This window comes from Heliangelus exortis, chromosome 1 (assembly GCF_036169615.1).
Source record: "Heliangelus exortis chromosome 1, bHelExo1.hap1, whole genome shotgun sequence".
Classification (NCBI taxonomy): domain Eukaryota; kingdom Metazoa; phylum Chordata; class Aves; order Apodiformes; family Trochilidae; genus Heliangelus; species Heliangelus exortis.
The window spans coordinates 22,786,744-22,806,702 of NC_092422.1; the positions used below are offsets into that span (position 1 = coordinate 22,786,744).

A 19,959-nucleotide genomic window follows, 5' to 3' on the forward strand; every position below is an offset into this window, starting at 1 on the left:
GCCTTGCATGGATTTTCCTGCCTTTCTTTGAAATCTCGCTCTCTCCCCACCACCCAGCCAGCTGCCTGTGGGCTCCCTGCTCCTCCTCTGCCACCCTCAGCTGCCTGCTCTGCTCTGCAAGCTCCCCGGGCATCATTTTGCTCCGCACCTGTCAGCCAGGGAGACCATTCTCTTCTTGCATCTGTTTAACCTGATGACACTGAAATTCAAACTGCTTAGGAACCAAATTCAGAGACGTGCACCAGCAGCTTCCCTGCCCTTGAGCAGAACCGGAGGCGAAAAAAAATCCGTGCACACGAAAGCGGGTTCAAAGTGCAGCAGCAACACAGTGAACGAAGTCAAAAATCCAACTGTGCATAGGTGAGTGTGATGAACTAATATCTGTCGATTTTTTTTGCCCCTGGAAGCATACTTGCAAGTCATAACATGCTGGGAAAGGAAACTAGTAAACACAGCAGTGCAAAAGCCATGCCTGTTTGAGCTGAAGAACGAGACCTAAAGGACTTCCTGTAATCTCAGTTCTCATAATCTCAGTGCTGGTTTTATTATTTCAGAGTAGCAGCTTTATTTGGTCTCATAGCCTTACTTTTGCAGACAGGGCACAGGCTAGAGTGGACTGGCTGTACCAAAAAAAATGCCAGCTCTAGTCTGTGAGTAGCTTGTTGGTTTAATTAAATCAAATTTGCTTCTAAATTCTAATTTAGCATGAGTCACTAAAGCCTCATTTTACAAAGCTTTTCCTATGGCGGATATAATGAGGCTGCTTAAGATCTGACAATGCTCCTTTTTCCACCCCCAGAACCCACCGGTTTTCTCAGAGGAAAAATCCCTGCAGAAAGACACTGAGATGGGATGGACTTCGGTCAGCGAAGTAAAGTTCCCACTGGCTTCAGGGTGGAATTTCCCATTTCCAGAGGTCGAGGCCAGCACACCCTGAGCAGGAAATAACTCTTCATTAGCAAGAGCCAAGAGCTGTAGTGGAAGTCACTTCTTTCATCGGGCGCAGGCGGGGCGGGGAGGAGCTGGATGGACTCTCTTTGGGGCGTGTAAGGCCTTTTTCAGATCTGCAACAAGGAGCAAACTTGTTTCCAGTTCCCAGACGGGAACATTTTGTTCCGAAGTTTCCTAGCTGGGAGCGGCTGGGGCAAGGCTAGCTGCAGGTTTTCCTTCCCCCATCCTCATCCTGATCCGGTGCCTGGGGCCAGGCAGGCGATTGGAACTGGGTCAGCCTGCCTGGTTCTTCATGGTGCTGCACCCTACGGCTTGGTGGGACCGACCATCACCCCTTTTTGTTGCTGAAGAAGATGCACCTTGCAGAAGCACTTTGGAGGGAAAGGTGAAGGAAAAAAAAAATGTTGAGCCTTATGAGATGGTCATTTCCAATGAGTGTGAGACCTTGCTGGGGTGATGCAGAGGAGGCTGAGCAGAAGTCTCACCTGTATGGAGTGGGCATCAGACTGTCAGCTTTGTTACCCCAACATCCTCACTCTCTCCACAGGCTCTAGAAGGGTCTAACTTCTTTCTTTCCCATTTTGGTCCTATGCAAGATGAAACCTCCAAAAGAGACGATTTTTCTGCAGTTTTCCAAGCTATGAATCCACACCAGCACCCTCGAGATCTGCTGTATCCTGCTGCATGTCAGTCCAGGCCACAGCCACGGAGCTGCTGGCACAGCTGGACCAAACTCACGTTAGGTCTGGAAAACTCAGCCCACCAGCCTCTGCTAAACACACAGCCAAACCAGACACCTTGAAACCTAAGCATGAATGCATTAATGCTGGAGATTTAACTACTCACCTTACTCCATCAGTTCAAGATGAACAGTCCTGTCATTTCCCTCAGTTTATTTACTTACCAACACATTGTGGCTCCCTGCAGGACACGTGTGCCATCTATTAATATTCCCAGGTCTATTGCATCTCCCTGGCAAGTCTTCCTCAACTCCCAGCACATTTTTTTTTTTCTCTCCTCTTAGTCCTGATTATGCCTGACTGTGTCATACTAAATTCCTGTCCTTGGTATTTACAGCCTGCAAATATTTGTAGACTTATCACATCGCCTGTGAGCCACCACTTCACCAGGCTCTATGTATTTTTTTCCTCATTAATCAGTTCCTCCAACCCCTCTATTTTTGCTTCTCTTTCCTGTAGAGTTTGTGGATTTGGTTTTTAAAAGACAGGAGAGGGAAGTGTAATTCTTTTTTCCTTGAAGAAGGTCAATAACTGGATAAAACTAAAGGCGTATTATAGAGAGTTTATGGAAAACTTATATTTGATCTGACCAGCTCTAAACTTCATATTTGTCTGGATGACTAGAGCTTTCTTTAAACCCTAGAGACACAAATTTTTGCATTCTCTTTGCATTCACACTAATAATTAATTGTCTTGGCTAAACCCATTGGCTTGGATGAAGCCACCCAGCCATGTGTATTGCACATGCAAGCAGTTGTACACTTGCAGCCTTAGGATGAGACCTTCAGTGGTACCAGTTTGGACCATGCTGGAATGGAGGGGTCTCTGCAGCTGAAACACAGGAGAGGCTTCATCCCCTTTCCTGAAATACCAGGAGCAGGCTGCTGGGTCAGTGGTCAGCTGGGAAGGTCAGTACCTACAGCAGCTTCTCTGTCTCTTCATCTTGTCCATATTATCCTGCAGCCAAAGGGCAAACAAGCATCTGAGTAAAGAGAACTGTGTTGCAACATCCCAATACTCCAGCCTTTGCCAGCAGATGCTTCATGGTTGCCTGTAGCATAACTAGTACTTTGCCAAAGATCCCACTGTAATCTCATTATACTTACTAAGGCTTAGTGGGAACTGAAGGAGAAAAAAATAGTCCCCAGACAGTTTAAATCAGGTTTTAATATTCATGGGAGGAGCAAGGGAATGCTAAAATTCTCCTGGGTTTGTTGGGAGCCTCTGGCATTGCCCCAGACTATGGTTTGCCAACTGCCCTCTGTGCTTGGGTGCCCCTAAACCCAGGCTTTGATTTCAGATAAGTGAAATTCCTGCACAGATGATGAAGAATCAGATGACAATTCGAGGCTGCCCTCCATCTGGTATATTCTGGGTACTTGGTAGAATTTGGCTTCTTCCAGATCCTGGGAAAAAGGTTAAACTCTGCACCTTCTGTCTGACACTCTTTCCATCATTTGGGCCCCAGTCTGTGCAGCTCAGGGGCTGCTGAGAACAAGGTTTGTAATTTTATTCTAGTTATATTAGGGCTTATTTTATTTCACTTGAACTGCAGCAAGCCGGTGTAGCTTCAGCTGCAGTGTTTCCAGTAAGGCTGTTTTATCATTCAAAGGCAAACAAAAGCAACCTAAACAAACACAAGATAAAGAAGGCAATGAAGTGCTTCACAATGATAGCTGTTGTCTTTGTAATAATTTTCATGGTCTTGTGATTTGGGCCTCTTTTATGGTCCTTGTAATTTCATGAAATGCATAGCATGATTTCAGTGGTTCTTCCAGCTCTTGAAATATCTGATGGAATGTTTAATCTTAAAACCTCATAGCAAGGATTTTAAAATAATACCTGAATTGAATTCAAACCAATCATGTTGCTTCAGAATGATTTCTTGAAGACTGTGAAAATGGACAAAAGAAATTTCTATCTAAAATTCATCATAAGTCATCCCAAAAAAAGTCAAGAATGCCTTCTAGCTGGTCTGATTAACAGCTAATATATCACAAACTTATACAGCACCAAACATACCTTTTATTTTTCCCTAGATAATTTCAGTTAGTAACTAGAACTATCACCCAGCTCAGAAACATTGTAAAAAGTAAGCATAATTAGCTGCTGAACTCAAATTTTTTCCTCCCAGAAACCGAAGTTCTAGCTTAAAAGATTTTCCCTTTTCCAGTAAGGTTAGCAGGTTTCAGCCCCATAAAACCAGCACTTTGAGAAGGAATGTAACTATTCTAGACTGAACTTCTGAGGGCAACTGTTCATACAAATCAGCTCACCCAGCTCTCCTCAACAATACAGCACTTGTAAATGTGATAGCACCGTCCACTTTCCATTAATATGCAGCTATCAGTGGGTGAGTCACACTATAAAGCATTTAACAACTGTTCTCATAAATACCATACACCATCTGTTAACTGAATCGCAAGGCTATGTGCCAATTTTACTTTGGGATAGAAAGCTCTGTTTTAAAATTACTCCAGCAGTCTCAGGCCCTACAGATATTGTAAAAAATGAGTATAGAGATCTGTCATTCCACCCAATTCCCAAAGAGAACAGCTGAGAAAGAAAATATTTTTATCCGGTGGGGATACTTTGACATTTCACCATTTGTTCTCACTGCAAATGGGAACTACAGGACTTGAAAGTTTCATTATTCATGGCAGGAAATATTAACCTGATTTTAAAAATATTCTTAGAGACAATGTATAAATTAGGTGTCTTAATAATTTATATTGAAATGAAGTGTTCTGACACACCCAAAGTAAAATAATAATAATTAAAAAATTAATCTGATTTTGCTCTAGTGACTGGAGATACTTCATTTCACAGCAGTTCAGTTTAAGATTCCAAATCATCACCACTGCACATCACCTTACAGAATGTGAGCTTTTGCCATCATCCCATCCCTCAGGCTTGACACTGCTTAGATTACATCTTCTCTAACACAAGGAGGCACAAAATACAGCTGATACAGCTCACTCAAGGTTAAATTATGTGAGAGTTAATGAGAGGAAGCTTTGGGCATTGCCAGTGTCTTGGCAGATTGACACAAAAAGGTGTTTCACAGACTTACATCTAAAAGCTTTTCATATTCCCCCAAACAAGAATGGTTGCCTTGATATTAGTTTCTTCTTCACCTAGTTGCAAGAGTTATACTGAAAGCAGAGAGGAGATAAAGTGACTGTGTGGGGTTTACCAAAACAGAGCCCCAACATCTGTGAGGTCCATACTGCAGCAGTTCTTCACCACCTGTGCAGGGCTCATGTTATTATTGTTCTCTATATTCTGTAAGCTACTGTTATTCATGATCCCACTTGATGTAGTATTTCTTCTTACAGCTTCTGAACCTAGCAGAATCCAGAAAGCAATGCCATTGGAAAAAAAAAAAAACAAACCAAAAAACCCAAACAAAACAACCCTTGAATCAATTTGATTTATGAAGTTCTGTTTCCATTCCTTGAACTTCTCTCTCCTGGAGCAAATGAGCCACTGTTCCTGTCATGCTTCCCCATACCACTTTCCACACAAGAGAACAGCTCTGACCATCCAAACTCCCTGCCAACCTGGGCTCTCCTGGGGACAGAGCTTGGTGCTCAGCTTCCTTCAAGCCCCACTCACAGAGCAAAAGTGAGTTCCAGTCTGGATTTTAATCCCTGAGCCCCGGGGTGCTGCTCATGTGCTCCCTCAAGAACAAGGGCATCAGCCATACATCTTCTTTCTTAGAAGCTGAACTTCTAATACATGATGGAAGTCAAAAAACAAACCAAAAAAAGACAATAATCAACCAACCAACCAACCAAAAAAAAAAAAAAAAAAACCCAAACCAAAACAAAAAAACCCCAACAACAACAAAAAAACCAAACCAAAAATCAAAAAGCAAACCACAACTTTTTGAGACATACTCAAATACGGTTGTAAACTTAAAATCTCCTTGTTCTATGAGAACTTTCAAAACACTGAATGTGCCAGAACAGTCTCAGTCTCCTCACCAGTGTGCATATTGTGAGCAACACGTGTCCTTGCCATGCTCTGGGCAGAGATGAGCTACCTCTGCCTGTGATCCAAACAAAAGAAGGGAAAGTGGATGCCTTAGGAGTGTGCCAGCCCCAGGTTCATGTACTGTGCTTGCCAAGATCTGTCTTTCTGATTTTGGCACATAAGTGTGGCATGCTTTTCATTTTTTGGCAAGTGGACACCTCTTGGCAATGGCACGTTTCAGGATTGTGTGTGCTTGCAATATACAGGGAAAATAAACTGACCTAACACCCTCCATGGCTACTGGAAGAATAATAATCTTTGTTTTCTTGCCAGGTCATTCTTAGGGAGATACCATAGGCATGCAGAAATGTTGGTTGGAAGGGGGCTCTGGAGGTTCAACCTACAGCTCAAAGCAGAATTATTGCCAGCACTTGGTCAGGTCAGCCATGATTCTTCTAGTCAAGTAGTCAAGACCCATTCCAACCATGAAGATTCTACCACTGCTCCTAATAACTTCTCAAACATTTTCTCATACACTATCCTGAGCCTCTCAAGACAGAATCTGTGGCCATTGTCTCTTCTAGCACATTGTCATCTATAAGCACATGGAGGAGAAGGTTATTAGGAGTAGTCAGCATGGATTTACTGAGGGGAAATCGTGCTTGACTAATCTGATAGCCTTCTATGATGCTGTGACTGAATGGGTAGATGCAGGGAAACGACTGGATGTAGTCTACCTTGACCTTAGGATGGCTTTTGATATTGTCTCCCATAACATCCTTGTGAGCAAGCTCAGGAAATGTGGGATAAAAGAATCTGCAGTGAGATGGATAAAGAACTGGCTACAGAAGAATAGAGCCCAAAGAGTGGTGATCAATGGTGCAGAAGCAACCTGGAGTCCTGTGACTACTGGAGCCCCCCAGGGATCAGTGCTGGGTCCAGTCCTATTCAACACCTTTATCAATGACCCTGATGATGGATGGGACAAGGTGTCTTCTCAGCAAGTTTGCTGATGACACAAAACTGGGAGGAGTGGCTGACACCCCAGAAGGTTGTGCTGCCATTCAGAGGGACCTGGACAGAATGGAGAGTTGGGCAGGGAGAAATTTAATGAATTACAAGGTCAAGTGTGGTGTCTTGCATCTGGGTACTAGATGTACAACTGTACAACCAGTACAGGTTGGGGACTGAGCTGCTGGAGAGCAGCACAGGTGAAAGGGACCTGGGGGTCCTGGTGGATGGAAGAATGACCATGAGCCACCAATGTGCCCTTGTGGCCAAGAAGGCCAATGGCATCCTGGGGTGCATTAGAAGGGGGTGGCTCGTAGGTAGGTAGAGATTCTCCTCCCCTTCTACTCTACCCTGGTGAAGCTGCATCTGGAATATTGTGTCCAGTCTCCCAGAGCTTTCTCTTTTCCAGGCTGAACAGCCCCAACTCTCTCAGCCTGTTTTCACAGGAGAGGAGCTCCATCCCTCTGTTTTTGTAGCCTTTCTCTGGTCTTGCTCCAATGAATCCATGTCTTTCTCATGCTATGGGCTCCAGAGTTGGGCATTGTACTCCAGGTGGGGTCTCACCAGAGCAGAGCAGAGAGGCAGAGTCACCTCCCTTGACCTGCTGGCCATGAGGCTTTTGATGCAGTCCAGGGTCTAGTTGGCTTTCTGGGCTGTGAGTGCACATTGCCAGGGGACATCCAGCTTCCCATTGTCTTGTTACATTCCCTATCTAGCTTCCCATTGTCTGGTTAGTAATTTGAGCAGTTTAAAATCCTCTGAAATCCAGTGCTTATGAAAAAATGCCAAGAAAACCAACAGAACTGAGATGAAAATTAACCCTCCCCAAATTTAACCAGAAGATATCTGTTCCCTAAAAGAGTGAACACCATGCTTTAGTTTTCAGTCTGTACAATATTGTAGAGGGATTCCAAAAGCACCATCAGACACTATTATGTTTTTATATAAGTGCAATGTCATTATCTTCAGATCACATCTTCAGTGACACTCATGCCAGGACCTGTACATTAATGGTAGGAAAATAATATGGAGATTCATCTCTTTTGTGAGGGTAGCTGAAGGTCTGATCTGTGATGTGGAAAGGGGAGAGAAGGGCTTGATTGTAGGGGTCCCTGGTGAATTTGGAGGACTGGCATTCAAGAAGAGGAATAGAAGAAATTGCAGAGAAGCTACTGAGGGACCCTGAGGTGGATCTCCTTGATACTGCAAATTCAGAGACAAAGTGATTTGAGTGTACTAGTACACGTGTACATGATTAAATGCTGTAGTCTTGGAATATAAAAGCGTGTGGCAGGGTGCATTAAAATTCATGATACATTATTTGAACTTTACAGTCATACTGAAGAACTTCATTACCAGTAACCAGTCAAATTTTGTTTCAACTGTATTTTCAATATTATTACTGCAGGCTGCTTGTGTCATTATGGTGGCATTTATGGAATCCAATAGATGGTAAAATAAAAACAGCATCATCGTTAACATTGTTTTTCCTAGCAAGCAGGGAACACATTGTGCACAGCTCTTTCCAGTGTCCTTATAGGATAAGATCACAGAAAATACAAGCAGTTTTTTTCCTTCAACTGGAGAAAGCATTTCAAGAGAAGACAGCAAATGCTGTCACACTGCAGCATGTTACAAACAGACTGGGGCTGTCATAAGAATAAGCAATGCTATTGAGGGAGAGAGCAAAGCTGCTTTGTTCTTAGTGTATTTCCTTTTATTTGCCAGAATGCCACAGCAAGCTCAAACTTTCTCTGTATTTCTTTGAAGTGATGTTGACAGCAATGGCTTCTGCAGTCATTTTTTCCGCCATACAAGACTTTGTACCAAATTTGTACTAGTTAGTACTATTTTTATTTCTTTGCATATGAATTACTGGCATCTGCAGTGGCAGCAATAGCATCATTCTGCCTTGTGCCTCACTTCACTGAAGTGATACTCAGTTACTCAAGAAGCAGATATGAGCTGGGCATGCAGAATTTGTTAGAAACTACAGGGCACTAAGCATGAAGAGGAGAGAAAATTTTCAAGGAGACCCAGAAGCAACAAGCAACGGGTTTCTATTCCACTATGTAGCAAAAAAAGTGTAGACCACTGATCTTATTACAGTACAATTCAGAGCTCTTTGTAATGTGTTATCTCATGTACAGAGTAATGTCTATTAAACACAGACTTTTACTTGTAGTAAAATGGATGTGCAAAAAGGGGAGGCTCAAAGAAATCTTCAGTCCTTAGGTACACAATGAAGAGCACCCACAGTAAGTCCACTTGATAATCTAATTGCTCTTATTAGCTGCAAGACTGCAGCATTCCCTAGACTCTTGAGATAGCCTCCTGCAGCCTCAATTAGCCAAAGAGCCACCTGCTGGATCTGTACAAAATTTAAATGTTGTATCATCTTTTAACTTTTCCAGAGCTGTATTCCGTGTATAATCTCTCTCTTGCTCTCTTCTATACCATCTTTTTATAATTTCTGGAGTCCCACTATTAGATCTGTATGCACAAGAACAATGGACTTTTGAGATATCCCAAATGCTTTAGTGTATCCTCCTCACAGCCAAGAATGCCCAAACATTTCATGAGCAGTGGTGAGCTCAACTTTTAAAGAGGATAGAAGGAGATAGCTAGATCCTTAGACCACAGATCTGCTGGGTCTACTTCTCTTCCCACTGGAGAATTATAAACATGAAGGAAGCATTCAGCCCAAATTTGGTGACATCTGCTCAAAAGAATGTCTCTCAATGAGGCTCCAAAAAGAGATAGCACAGTATCACAACACATACCCACCCTGTGAGCGTGCAGCATTTAATCTTTTCTCACATAGGGAGGCTCAAGATTGCCATTCCTGGAGATGCTGTTCTCACCAGGCATCTCTGCTGGTACAGCAGGCACGGAACCACCAGCAGTGCTGCTCAGTTCAACTTCTCTCATCTATCACAAGGTTCAGTGAGAGCCTCGGGCACCTCAGGTGTGGGCTAGGGAATAATTTGCCGTAAGTACAAGAGCACCACCTGGTGACACCTGGGTCACAGTGTGCCAGCTGCAGGACAGTGGCAAGAGTGAGCAGGCTCCTGCCCATCCCTAGGAGGATGCTGTCCCTGTCAGCATCATCCAGACCTGGATCTTCTCCCTCTTCGTTGCTTGCTGCCTAAGTGATACAGAAGATGAGGGAGACAAATGTGGAGCAATGGTCTCATTGGTATTTTGGTTGGGAGAAGCTGTAGTACAGATGATAGTTTCTGGTGTGCATGTCTGGAAGCAGAACAACTTTCAGTGCATGTAATGTTACACACTCATCCAAGAGGATGTGGCATTAGCAGTAATACATCACCCAGTTATAGCTACAGTCACCAACCAAACGCCCATACAGCCCAGCAGCATACAGGATTTATTAAACTGGAATGCTGTAAACCAGGTAAAAACTTAGGCCAGAGCAACAGATTTGTTTTGCTGGGTTTTCTACTATATGACTGGTTTGACAGCACAGTCTTGCTCTGCATAGGTGATCAGCCTTGTCTGTTGCTCTCTCTTCAGGAGGACCATTAAAACTGCCAGCCCCAAGTTACAGCTCAAGGTCTTAATGGAAAAACTCCCCATGAGAGAAACAACAAAAAAAAACTACTGTCCAATTTTTATAAAGTAGAACATTCACTCAGAGCTGCCTTTCATGTTGTAGCTAAATTCCCATTGCCATGGGCAATCTTTTAAAAAAATTGTAGAAGCAGAGGGTGCATGTCTAGCAAATAAGGTATAAAGGTCATATATAAAATGCAAAATAGTGCCTAGTTGCTATCTGATACAATACTCTGGAGTAAAAAAAAAATCTATTCTCAGAATCATGTTTGCAAAGGAAAGAGGTTGGCAAAGAAACTTGAGAGGTCCTGAGATATATTTGCTTAAAATTTTAATGTGTTTTTGACATGTAGGTGTGGTCAAATCAATGGAAGCTTTGGAAGTGCTGAACAGTGCTGATTTAAATCCTACTCTGGTAAGTATGTTAGGATTATGAAGCAATAAAGAAAATTTTAAAACATCACCTCCTACTCATTTACATAGCAAAAAGAGAAACCATTTGAATCCTTGCCATATTTTGGAAACAAGGCATTTTAATAAATTCAAATAATTTAGGGAGAGATTCCAAAAGCCTTCAGGTGCCTGTGGCATAGCTCAAGAAGAATTTAGATGCCTGAATTCAAGTGAGTGAGTCACAAAAATTCTGCCCGTGGCACGCATACCTGAAAGGCACCTCAGCTGTTATCAGTAAAGTTACTTAGGCACCTAAAGTACTTCCAATGCATATTCCCAGAGGACCTCTTATCTTGGATGAGATGAGTGTCTCAGCAGATATTTTGTTTCACAGTGTGTTTAGTTGCTTTTAAATTAGTTGTCCAGATGCTTTAAATCCTTTGTAGCTCAGCAATGGGTACAGCAATGCCCAGCCCATACCAACACCACTGAGCTCTCAAAAACCCAGAGTTCCTATGCCAACTATTACCACAAAAGCATCTGAATGAACACCCCTGTGGGGTGATGTCCATCACTTGCACTAAATAAAGGATGAGGAACAGTATCACTACTGATAAGCATTTTTTTTTTTAAGTAAACCAGTCATTCATACTTATGCAGCAACTGAAGTGGCTGAGAGGGACTGCATAGCTGTGAATCCCTCTCTCCAATGGGCACACAGATCCCTGAGAAAGACAGAAGGAATTTCAGACACCTGCCTTATTTCAGCATTTCAGTGCATCCCTCTGCTTGGCACTGGGGGTGCTGGAAATCCCACAGCCTGAACAGCACAGTTGGGTGAGTAACTGAGGGCTACAAATGTCTGCCTCTGAGCTGGGCACTGGGAATTCAGCTTGGATCCCATCAGACCTGGTTCCCTGGGCATCTGGGGTTTCATGACTTCTTTTTTTGTAAGAATAATAATAATAGAATAATAGAATAATAGAATTTTTCGGTTTGGAAAAAAGCTGTAAGATCATCCAGCTCAGGCTTTAACAGAACTCTACTAACCTAGCTCTACCAGCACTAAGCACCATACCCATATGATTTTTAAACACATTCAGGGATGGTGATTCCACCACTTCCCTGGGCAGCCTGTTACAGCACTTGAGAACCCCTTCTGTAAAGAAGTTTTTCCTATCATCCAATCTAAACCTCCCCTGATACAACTTGAAGCCATTTCCCACTGTCCTTTCACCAGTTACTAATGAGAAGAGACTGACTTCCTCCTCACTACAACCTCCTCTCAGGTAGTTGTAGGGAGAGATAAGGTCTCTCCTCAGCCTCTGATGCCAGTCTGAACTAAATAATGCCAGTTCCCTCAGCCACTCCTCATAAGGCTTGTGCTCCAGACCCTTCACCAGCTTCATTGACCTTCTCTGGACATGCTCCAGCACTTCAATGTCCTTCTTGTATAGAGGAGCCAAAAACTGAACACAATACTCAAGATGTGGTCTCACCAGTGACCTTGCCCCACTGACTGCACTATTGCTGGCACAGGCCAAGATGTCCTTCACCTCCCTGGCCACCTGGGCACACTGCTGGCTCATGTTCAGCTGCAGTCTATCCACACCCCCAGGTTGTTTTCCTCTGGGCAGCTTTCCAGCCACTCTTCCCCCAAGCCTGTAGCATTGCCTGGGGTTGTGACCCAAGTGCTGGACTCCACACTTATTTTTATGGGAGGTCACAGAATCGACCTCAGCCCATTGATACAGTAGGATGTGATTCCAAACCCTGATTCTGCATTGCCTGATAAGAAATCAATATGAATAAAAATTTGTGATCAAATGAATAAATTGAAACTTTGAGTTCTTGCCTTTGTTAAAAAATAACAATGTCTGAAGCATACACCTTTTAAGACCCTAAATAAAACACCCTAGATCATAGCAATCTTACTGAGTTTTCCTGCTGTTATACTGAAAATGTCCTTTTGAGCATGAAATCATTGCTAGGATGGTTTTAGTAAAGAACAGAATAGTTGTTAGCATGGTGATACTCTCTGTAAATGTGAAATACTCAAAATAGAGATCAACACTGCAACCAGCAATACACAAACTGGGTCTACAGGGAGAGCAAAACCTTGTGGAGCATCTCTGTATGTCAGTGTCATGGCACTATGGTGGGGAGGGACCAATCTGCAGCCCCACAGTATGTGTTATAAGCAGCTAAAGGAGGTGAGAACCAGGGCAGTTTGCACCTCTCATCTGACACTTTACAGCTGAAGTTCTTTTCCCTTTCAGGATTAAGGTAACAGCTCCTAGAAGAACGTATCCAGAAAAGTGGTTAAAAATAGTGTATCCATAACAGACAATTTAAACAAAATTTTAATGCTGTAAATAATTGTTCTTGTCACTTGGCCAAATGTTTTCTCTACATGAAAACACATGAAAATGGTTCTGCCCCAAAATATAACCTATGGAAAATGTTCATCTGTTGAGGGCAAGATGAGAGACACAGTAAAATGAAGGTCATTATTTCTTTAGGTATCTACTATAATGGTGCTGTTCCCTCTTTCCCATTTTTTCCACTGTTTGTTTTTGGATATTTCCCCACTATGGGCCTGCATGCAGAAAATTAAAACCACCCCAGTGGCTGATGCCCAGCAGCAGCCTCCTCCTATCTCAAAGCCCCCAGCCCTGACTGATCCCTCCAGTGGTGCTGCTGCTGCCCAGGCAATCCTGCACTGCCCCAGCCTCCTGAGAAGTGGCTTTCACAAGTCCAGGGGCAGAGGCTGAAATTAAAGTTGCAGTGAAAATAGCTTCCACTGGTACTTTAAGTGCTAGACTAATTGTAGCTCTGTGGGTATCTACTGCCCAGTGGCAGTTCCTACAGCTTTTAAGGCCACAAATGCTCACAAATATTTAGCAGTAATAACCCACCAGAAATGTCAAAGTCAGGAAATGCTACACCCACAATTCTTTGTGCATTATATTTCACTTTCATTAAAGCATAATGAAATAGAGCAAATAACCTCAGAAAAGTTCATTCAGCCAGTTAGAGAAAGATGTGGGGTTTTTTTTAGCATGATACTGGGTTATGTATGTGTCCATTTTCTCTGCCTGACCTTTTCCAGATCAGTCCCTTGTTTAGAAAACAGGCTGTCTTTGACTCACGCTGGATTTCCACCCAACATCAAAGGGGGTTGCATACCCAGATCAAGGGATCAAAGGTGATGATAATCTCCTGAAATGTGCTTGGTTGTGCCATTTGAACTAATACACTACTGAGAGTGAGCTTTGATAGTTATTATGTTAAAGAAAACACAGAGAGTTTGGGAAGAGGGGTTTTTTGCGTTTTTTGTTGCCATTCACAGTTCTGAGGCAAACTAGACTGCTAAATATCCCTATTTATCTTAACTCTCACATTGATTTATCTCCTTTAGCAACTGATGCCACATTTAATTTCTTCTTTGAAAAGTGAAATAGTGAGCTAAGAAATGTTTGCAGTATCTAAGCAGGCACTCTCAGTCTGTCAAAGCTTGAACAGATGCACAATTCATGAAATGAAACTACATGATATAACAACTCAACTATTTATTGACTTATGAAGAAAAGCTTGTTACTAACAATAGCCTATTCAGACCAACGTTTCTTTTCTGATAAACACACTAAAACAAGAAGCTATTTGGAATGCTGGTTTTTGAAATACAGATGAACCCGTTTTATTTCTAATCACAGATGGGAAACATTTTCTGGTTTATTTTTCAGATAATTTTGAGCTTCATGTTTTGCTTTTAAAAAGCAAGATCCTGCAGATTTTCTAACAGAAGGATATCCCCAAGCTACAGAAAATACTTTGCATCAGTTCATATTCTCCATCAGCTTACTCATTTCAAGGTTATAACAAAGTTCATTTCAAAATGATGTCAATAATTTATGCCAGTAAACATCTGTGTTACTAATACACTGAGCAGTTCATAATGCACATGACTCATATTTAAATCATTCATTCCAAATGTTTGAATTATCAAGTGGAAAACAAGAATGGAACAAAACTACTGCAGTGTTTTAGAGAAAATTAAATTTGAAAAGCCGTATTCTGAATAATTTCATAATAATTTAAAACATTATGCAACAATAGCAAAAAAGCAGTAAATGGGCATCATGTTGTAAACTGTGCTGGAGTCCATGTTAGATTCTCAGTGATGCTCGAAAAGCATCTATCTTTAAATATAAGCAACATGTTTACTGAAAAACATAGCTAGATGAAAACAAATATGAAAACAAATGTTTGTATCAGTATTAGTTTTGTATCTCCTGGTCCCACTAGCTAAACTGGAAAAAAATGCTGTAATCACTGCATTAGAGAAGAACAATGCACTGAATTTACAGCAGTGAAATATCTGCTGTGGATGTAGTTTTTTAATGCAAAGCAGACACAAACTTCTTTACATGATTAAGAGGCATTTTGTGCAGCTGCATAAACTGAAGAGAATTCAGCCAAATGACTCAGGAGGTCACTGCTGCAGAAACGTTTTTATTTGGGTAGGAAGACATTACATGTTTGGCAAAAAAAGCATTGGGGCTCTTGATTTCCATTTAATTTGACTATTTAGGCACTAAATGCAAAAGTGGAGCATCTCTGACAGGAAGGATTAGTTCTTACCCATAGGAAACCATTATGTACTCCAGAAAGGACAATGTTCTGGTAAATTCCAGGACTCAATAAATACTCAAATAAATAACTTGTCTGAAAGAATTTTTAGATTTGCCATCAGTCTGACTTAATTGCAAGCCTTTAGATTATCCCTCAATGGGAACTGCTTTAGTCTTTCTTGTGGGACTTGGTTGGTTTTACAGGACATACCTAACTAGACATGGAAACACAAGGGCAAGTGTCAGGATGCATCTCTTGCACAGTGGGTTGGATGTTTTCCTGGAAATCTGCTGCCCTGGGTTCTCAGTAATGTTTCTGTGTGAAACCATCCCATTGGGAGAGGCAGACTGCTTGCTCCTTCTCACTATCCATGCTCAGGTGGCATGGATGCTGGTCCAGAGCATGGGAAGCCTTAACTTGGCCCCCACACTTAACAAAAGCTACACGTCAAGCTCCTAGAAAACAAGCCCTGAAACCTTTGGATAAATTCAGCCCAACTGAGGCGATACAAGCAGTTCCCAGACCCTGAGGCTGGTTCCTTGGGCAGCCTTGCAAAGGCTGAGTGGTGGAGCCCAAAGGCCAGCAACAGAGGCTGCCTTGGCTGCAGAGGAGAGCAGGGATGGCTTCTGGGTCACCTGTGGGATGTGTTCCTTTCACTGCTGTGCCAGGCACTGAGTGCACTTTAGGATCTCCAGAGTGGACAAAACCTTGGCACTGAGTCCCCAGGAAGGTACAACTGCAAGGACACAGGAGTATGGTGTTGGGCTTGCTAAAAAATTGTCCCACCTGCCTGGAGAACATGCTTGGGTGAGGGGAATATGCTGGGAAGCAAAAAGCCACGTGCAGCTCAAGGCTCCTGTAAGAAAACACTGGGAACAGACAAGCCACAGGGTGCATTACCCAACCTGCTGCTCTGACATCCAAGTTAGCCAGGAAGCTTCCACTAAGTCCCTGAAGAGGAATATGAAGATGGCAGGGGCACGAGTTCCCAGCAGATTACTGGAATTACTTCTCTTACTCATTCAAGACACCATTGCTGGTCATTATCTTTTATCTTCTTTTTTTTTGTTTTTTGATGTAGCATTGCAGATATTTTGTGAGGAAGATCTTTATGCTTCAGATATTTTGTGAGGAAGATCTTTATGCTTCAGATATCTTGTGAGGATGATCTTTATGCTTCACATTAGCCATAGTGATGCCCCCATTCCTATAAACACAGCCTCTAGTTTTTGAGATCTTGTCATCAGACACATTTTATGAAGTTAAAAAACATAGGAATGCTGTCATTTGTAAATGGGTGTTGAAAAGAAAATGCAGGTATCAAGGAGAACACATTTCTACTGCATTTCTACTTTCTACATTTCCTGTACCAAATTGTATATAGACATAAAAATTCCTAGAAGTGTCTTTTCAAATTGTTATTGTTTACTGCCTTCATCAGTTCACAAAAGCTCAAAAGAGCCAACTAAATTTCTTTTGAAAGGAATTACAGATTTTGAGGAATCAATAAATACAACTGTATTCCCAGCAGAGCATTTTTATATTGTGCCAGACAAGGATGAAGATTCATTTCCTGTAAATTTGGTTATGACAAAGACATCTCAGAGACTACAATTTAATTACAAACGGATTAATTACAAAGGGACAATTTAATCTGAGGAAATTGAGAGACTGACAGCTCTTGAAAGAGTTTACGAAGTGATTTCATAGCAAAAAGAAAGGCTTATTTTTTAGGACCTGGGTAATTTTTGCTATGGAAGTTTATTTGTTTTATTGGAAAGGAAAATTTGTCAATATCCTAAAACAAAACAAATCAGAAAAAAAACCTGAAAAATAAAAAAACCAGAAGCCTACTATGAGGCTGTAGATATATACTACTTTACAAAAAGGAGTCTTTTTTGTAACAAAGTACGTGTTCCTTTATTGTATGGATAACACAACAGATTCTACACCCCAGTCTTTGTCATAATGAAGAATTAACAGGTGATTCTTCTCTTCTGCCCTTGTGAAATGTGACCTGGAGTTCTGTGTCCAGTTCTGGGGGCCCCAACACAAGAAGGACATGAAGCTCTTGGAACAAGTTCAGGGACCATGAAGATGATCAGAGAGCTGGAGCACTCTTTTATGGAGGAAGGCTGAGAGACTTGGGGTTAACCAGGCTGGAGAAGAGAAGGTTTATAGCAGCCTTCCAGTGTCTGGGGAGGGATGTTTTATCAGGGTGTGTGGGGACAGGACAATAGGGAATGGTTCAAAATGGAAAGATGATAGATTAGATTAGATTAGATTAGATTAGATTAGATTAGATTGGATTAGATGTGAAGAAGAAATCCTTAGTGTGAGTGTGGTGAGACACTGGCACAGGTTGTCCAGGGAAGTTGTGGCTGCCCCCTCCCTGGCAGTGTTCAAGGCCAGGTTGGATGGGGCCTTGAGCAACCTGGTCTGGTGGGAGGTGTCCCTGCCCATGACAGGGGGTTTGGAACTGAGTGAACTTTGAAGATTCCTTCCAATCCAAACCATTCCATGAATCTGTGATTCTATGAAATTACAACTTTTTTAGCCTCTGGAAAACTTACTGAGGAGTGAGTTCATCATCAGTGATATTTCTGTATAAATAGCCTTGCTGACTTTTCTAACTTAATCATTTAAGAGTGTTCCATGCACCTACAGTATTAATTTTATTTTCAAAATAAGCAAACTGACCTTTAATCTTATTTTCTCTCTGAATTCAGAATAACATTTTTTTTCATTGTGTTTTTTTAGTTTAATGCTTGTGAAATACCATTGAATTTATGGGCAGATACTCTGCTATGAAGATCTACTATTAGTGTATTAATCTTTCTATTCATCTTTTCTTTTATCACCTTAGATAAATAAGATAAAGTTTTTCTAGAAATACACCCTATTTTTTAATAATAGCTCCTACTTGTCTAGTTTGTTATTCAGAAACTTTTGTAGATGTTTATCCAGCATCAGACTTCATGGTTGTTCAGTCCATGTGGACAGGTAGCTAAAACTCCACCAGTCTGGGGGAGATGCATGTCACTGACCCAAGTTACCAGCTCCAGGTCTTTGCAACACTAAAGTTATGTGTTTTAAGTACAAGTGGCCTTGTCAGAGGTACCAGTACGAAACCAACATATCTTCTCCTCATCCCTTCAGATATTGACAGCAATTTTTTCTCAAATGAATGAAGTGGCAATCAACTTCTGTTCAGAAAAACTCCAGGTTTGCTGATCTTCATGTTACTGTGCCACAGGCAGACACACAGAAGGCACAGACCCAAAGCCCATCAGCCAGCTAGAGATGCTGCTCTCAGGTCTTGCCATTGAACTCCAGTTCCTCATCTTCTGCACTGTGGATTCAGATGTCTGATGATCCAGAGGAGTAACAAGATAAAGCTCATGTGTCCAGAGACAACCACAACCATCACAAGGGTTCCATCAACAAGGGAAGCATAGTATGCTCCTTAGGAATAATTTTGCTCTTCTATTATAATAAGAGGAGCATCAAGTAATGTAGCTAAATCCCTTTATTGGTGACACCAATAGCTGTGCAGGGATCAAGAATTATGACCTTTTGATCATAGCTACAGCCATCCATCCTCAAGAAAAGGTGTGAGGTAGGAGAGGCAATGTCAGCTTTTCGAAACTCCTGCAGATTCTTGATTTGAGGACAATCAAGATAATGCTGGGACTTCTGTGGCACCTCAAAGCAGCCCCAAGTCCTGCTGGGCTCTTTGCCCATCAGTGCCTTTGTCCTTCCACAACAAGCTTCCCTCTGCAGCCAGCCAAGAAAACTTCCTAGCAGCTCTGAGCCATCAAAGTAGCACAAAGGAGTCAATCAACCCCCTTGCCTGCCCAGATACAGTTTTGGAAAGATCCGATACATTCACTACTCACATGATGTGCATTACTCATTCTGAGTACAATATAGCAAGTGTTACTCTGTACGAGGATGACTCCATGCCCTGTACTGATACTATAATAAACAGAATGTTATAATAAATCTTTTGCAAGGGTCTGTGTTCCTCTTAGTGACAGTATCAGCATTATAGCTATGTGTGCTGCTTTAATCTCTCTGGCTCCACTTTTTAGGCCGGCGGTCGCCTCTGAAGTCCATTTCCTTCCTTGCTGTGTTATCTCTTACTACTGACACAGGGCAAATGGCTCAAACGTCTGAAAACAAACATCAGAGAATAGTCCTTGCCCCTGGAGAGAATGTAATCTACTTCAGATACAGACAAATTAATCCTTTATTCAGAACTTTTGGTTTCTTTACCAAAACTTTACCCCCACTGGTGTGCAGCCAGCAATTCCAGACCTGTGCTGAGGGTCTAGAGCAAACCACAGCCTGACCTGTGGCACCATGGATTGATTTTTTTATCTGAAGGGTGGTCAACAGGAAATGTATCAGCAATGGAGGAAGCAAGATGCCAAGCTTTTCCCTTACCACTGGCATTCTGTGTTTTGTTGGGCCTGACTTGCATTTCCAATGCACATTATTCTAGCTTTAATGGCAAGGGTAAAAGTCTCCTTTTGCCCCTATCCCACCTCAGTTTACCCATTAAAGCAATCTCATCCATTATGGGAGCTTCAGAACCAAATATTTTAAGGCCCAGTGAGCTCAGAACTGGAGGTCTGGTCTCTTGAGCTTGTGCTCAGATGCAACTTGTCAAAGA

The 19,959-nt window shown here is 42.1% G+C and overlaps 1 protein-coding gene across 5 annotated transcripts in view; it reads right to left on the reverse strand.

Annotated features, from left to right (window-relative positions):
* The window catches only part of STARD13 (StAR related lipid transfer domain containing 13), a 291,307-nt gene extending 290,297 nt beyond the window's left edge, over positions 1–1,010 (reverse strand). For 4 of the 5 annotated variants that reach the window (XM_071737389.1, XM_071737360.1, XM_071737339.1 and 1 more), the window contains exon 1: positions 807–995. The gene's annotated coding sequence lies outside the window, so the exon portion shown is untranslated. Of the gene's footprint in view, positions 1–806 lie in introns of all 5 variants that reach the window. The other variant, XM_071737404.1, reaches the window with a different exon arrangement.
* Positions 1,011–19,959: the final 18,949 nt, after the last annotated feature.